The 4,529-nt window shown below is 42.0% G+C and overlaps 1 long non-coding RNA gene across 1 annotated transcript; it reads right to left on the bottom strand.

The window, feature by feature from the left end:
• Positions 1 to 1,521: 1,521 nt before the first annotated feature.
• On the bottom strand, positions 1,522 to 4,052 carry LOC109510364 (uncharacterized). The gene is made up of 3 exons (XR_002167107.1): positions 3,452 to 4,052; positions 1,911 to 2,098; positions 1,522 to 1,812 (listed from the first exon to the last, which is right to left on the bottom strand). It is a non-coding gene; the product is annotated as an uncharacterized LOC109510364 (long non-coding RNA).
• Positions 4,053 to 4,529: the final 477 nt, after the last annotated feature.

The following is a 4,529-nucleotide window of genomic DNA, read 5'->3' as shown; positions in this document are numbered from 1 at the left end:
GCGCGGAGACTTTACGGACAGCCTGTTGTTTGGCGGGCCACGCTTCGGAGTCAATTACTGCCAGTCATGAGGGGGAGCGTCGCCCCCTCGCTTCGAAAGGACAACCGCAAAGCGGCGGCAGCAGCGCCGAGGCAACACTCCTTTGACAAAGTCACTCGATTGCGTTCAAGACAGAACAACTCCTCTGCCGGTTTTTATTGGCCACATTTCTTTCCACCACAGGGAAGAAAAAGAATAACGTAGCCAAACTTATAAAGGTTTGAGGTCATCCGGACGATTTCAGCTTTCCTAAAGTGTGCGCGTCACTGAGATTTTTTTTATTTCATTTCATTTTTTTTAGACAAAAGCATTTTTTTTTCTCGATATTAACAATTTACCGTCAGGACTGTATTTCTTCTTAAAATGTATCGTCACTGAAATAAAAGTGCCAATTTCAAGTTGATCATCGAAACCGGTGGCGCAGGATGCTTTTTTTTTAATTTTAGGTCATTGCGCTTTGTGCTGCATTTCGTTTTGCACGTGGAGCCAATACCGTGTTCATTTTCACGCAATTTGATGCACGCTAAAGTGTCTTGACGGTCCAAAACAAGGTGAAGCCCCATCTGAAACCGTCTCGCCGAGTCACCGAGCGGAGGAAGAGCCACAATTAACAGTGGCCTTGAACGTACTGAGTCAAGTGGGCAGGCTTTTTTTCAACGCCTTCACAAAATAGAAATAAGGCACGGGAATTTCCCCGTGTTGATCAAGGGCAAACAGCTGATAGCTGAGGGGAAGTGAGTCAGTGGCAGCACTTGTTGAGGCAGGCACTTAGTGTATATGCCTCCCACTCGTGCGTATTTGGCCACTGTGTTGGCAATATGCGGGCCTCGCTGGGGGTTTGGAACTCAAGGGGCGAAAAGTAGTTGCGCCGCTGAGTACGCAGCGTGTTGTTTTCTTGCTTGAACGCTGACATGAGCGTTTTGGCGGTAATGCGTCCGTCGATGACTCCTCTTGCGTGTCACTGCGCCGCAAAGTGATGCATGTGGTGCAAAAGGAGGGCGACAGGCTATTTGATAAACATTGAGCGGATATTTAAGGCTCAATACAAGTTTGAACCAAAGCTCTTCTTCCTTTAAAGGCCACTGGATTTCCTGTTGGGAGGAATGTCAAGTCCTCGGGGGCTAAACATAACAATCAGATGATATTTAAATTCGAAAGTATTTTTTCAACGTCACGCAGCAACATTTACATTTCTTTCTATTTATTTTGTATATGGAAGTAAATAGCAATGTTATCATTGCCATCTGAGCACTTTGATCAACTAACTTCTTTGCCATGTTTTTAGAATATTTTAACGGCAATCATTTTCCCGGCTCAACATGACCCAGGGTGTGTTTATTCTTCAAAAAGGTCATTTAAAAAAAAAAAACACATCACTTGGTTTGCAACATAGTTTTGGTTGACCTCACAATTAACTCAACTTGCAAATATATGAAATAAATGATGTTGAGCTACAAGCATTTGACTGCTTAAAAAAAAAAAAAAAAGTCATCCGAAAGAGAAACTTAAATCCAAATTAAATGCCTGAATAATAATGCCTTTAAAGAGAGCTATTAAGGATGGTTATTTTTCATTGATGTTAAATTCATACCTAGATCAACTGGGCACAATTCTCTTGAGTTAGTAGTCTACACTGAAATATGAAACGTCACTGCAGTACACCACGTCATGTTTTGTTTGATAGACTTGACCAGCAGGTGGCACTAGCTCACAAGCAGTCACAAGAGGTCCCGGTCATGACTGACAAACAAATTTTTTATCTCCTTCGTCACTCTGTGGGGTGGGGGGTGGACAGGGTTGTATGAGTGACATATAACCAAATATTGTGCATTTTGTAAAACTCCCATTCATCCATTTTCACTTGCCCTTACCAGGTGAGTTGGGGCCGATGCCATCTGACCTTGCATGACGGACAGGTGGGGTCGGACTGACTGGACTGCGAACCAGTCGATGGCAGGGCAAATAAGAGCCAACAACGGATTGGCCACAGGCCCGCGTCAGGGGTCATTCAGACAGACGGGTGGTTCTCAACTCTTGTCACCGTGGGACCTGCATCATCCTATTGTTACAAAGTTGAGATCAATTTTAGAGGCGTTAAGAATGATGCTTTTTTTGTTTTTGTTGCTTCAAAATAGCCTCTGAAAATACAGGTACAGTACGTTACATTTTGCTACGAAGTTTCAAATGACTTGGACGTGCCGCTAAAAGCATATGCTAGCTATGTTGTTTGCTTACCAAAGCCTGAGCTGCACTGCGTTTGCTTACTGATTAGCTCGTAACTAAAACACTAGTGAGTAACGTCTCAATGTGTGTTCCAGGTTTCATAGAACAACATTGAAAAGAAAGAGACATTTTACAATTACTAAACACTAAAACATTACGACAGGAACGTTCAGTGCATCAATTGTTTTAAATGGTTAATATGGCCGGGTCTGTGGAAGGGCTTGACCAAACATAAAATATATATTTTTTTTGTGGGCTTTATTCTCAGCTGAACATGAAATATGTTCCGTCACCTTGCTGGTGAAAAAAAATGTACAGCGCAGGATCCCCGACGACGTTACTGATCGACTCGAACATTGTACTTCTGGAGGCACAGCGGCGCGGCCCTGAGCACATGGTCTGGAAACACGTCAGGAAGCAAATCTCGCTGTCTGTGAAGGCCGTAATTGTTTCTCAACTTTCGAAAGGGAGTTTCCCAGATGACTCTGACTATTTTGACAATCATCTGTAATGGCAACAAAATCATGGCCAATAGATTGAAAGACGATCGTAAACAATTTTGGGGTGCGGCGGATTCTGTGGAGAAGGCACTTTTTTATTTGCTGACTGAAGCTTTTCTTCATACTGTATGTACGTAATTTTAATTAACATGTTTAAACATGTCTAAATGTTTATACTGTCTTATACTTCGTAGGTTGGTAGCCATGTTATTGGAAAGGGTTACAACTGACTAACGTTATAACGTACAGTTTCGGTCTATCCCTCGAGGGACGTTGTAACGAAGTTCGACTGAAATAGAAAAACAGACAACAGTAGTAGCTTGCTGAGGTTGGACACAAAATTCAAACACATACTTTCAAGCCACAATACTCTAACTTTAAAACGCATAGCCAATTAAATATTACAGTCCAATGAGTGCGAGAGGCAGGCACACTCAACTTTTCCATCATCTTGTCTGCGCATGAGACGGGTGCAGGAAAAACAGTGTGTTTTATTCAACAATTAGAAAAAACAATTTTAGATGTTAGGGATTTCAAGAACACTTAAAGGCTATCCACACGAGCCACCACGCGGCAGCGTTCAAACTCACATACACGATATTCTACTGTACAAATATCATCCAAATAATCAATCATCGGTCAAAATATGCCACTTAATCTTCTTAATTGTAAATTAGTTTACTGATTACCTGAATATCTCCCGGGTGACGATGGCGATTACAATTGGCAATCGGGGGCAAGCACAGCTGAGAGACGGTCAAATTTCGCGGGCATTTTACCCTCTCTTCACTTCCTGGTCTGAGTCACACTCGCGCTCCATGTTCTCGCGGGATTTTCCCAGCAAAACTCTTAAAGAGACAGTGATGCATTTATTAAAAGTGGTGGCATGCACTCCAACAGTCTAGCTCGTGCCATTTCGGGAGAAAGTGGTGTGCAAATATGAATTTTGATAAGCCAGTCCGCAGGGGTGAACAACTCAGTCGGAAAATAATGGGCCGTTTTTTGACCTGATGAGATCTGTAAGCCCCAGGGTTGGGCTTCCTTTATTCATTTACGTCCCACTTTCAATTGATCGCGCACTATGCAGAATATTTCTAATATCTCAGTTTACCAACAGGTAAAATCCGCAAATAATCGAAGGTCGTTATAATTGCATTGGGAAAAACTACGAAGAAGCATTGACATACTGTGCAATTAACTAGAGATGCATCTAACAATTATCTTGATAACTATTAATCTCTTGATTATTTTGTTGATTACTCGATGAATCGGATACAAAAAAAAATACAATTTCCAGCCTTTCATTCAAAAACAGATTGACAGTGGAGCAAACACACAAACACAAACGATTCAGTTACTGGTTCGGTCCAGAACATGTTGGAAAACAGGCAAAAATGTTGATGTTCTTGATTGTTTTGCCAATGTCTTAATTTAATCAAACAAAGAAAAGGATTTGTCTGCTTTCATGTACTTGCGAGAAGCCAGAGTTGCAACCTGAACACAGAAAACAGTTCCGATGAGTTCAAGGGTTCATTCATCGCCATGAAACTGCATCGCATCAGATTTTAAGAGGTCGACTTCCCCGCGTCGACATTTTCCATCTGCTGCAATGTGACTCTGGCTTGTTTTTATGCTAATCAGACAGAATCATTAGCGCCACTGCCAGCAAGGTTTTCACGTTCCACATAAGATGAGATGCAACAAAAGTGCTGTCAGCCTTGACGGCCTCATTTTTCTTTTTTTAATCATTGATTGCTTCTCAGCGGG

This window comes from Hippocampus comes, unplaced genomic scaffold (genome assembly GCF_001891065.2).
Source record: "Hippocampus comes isolate QL1 unplaced genomic scaffold, H_comes_QL1_v1.1 scaffold56, whole genome shotgun sequence".
Lineage (NCBI taxonomy): Eukaryota > Metazoa > Chordata > Actinopteri > Syngnathiformes > Syngnathidae > Hippocampus > Hippocampus comes.
The sequence above is the reverse complement of the archived record's forward strand: the minus strand, read 5'-3'. Positions and strand labels throughout refer to the sequence as shown.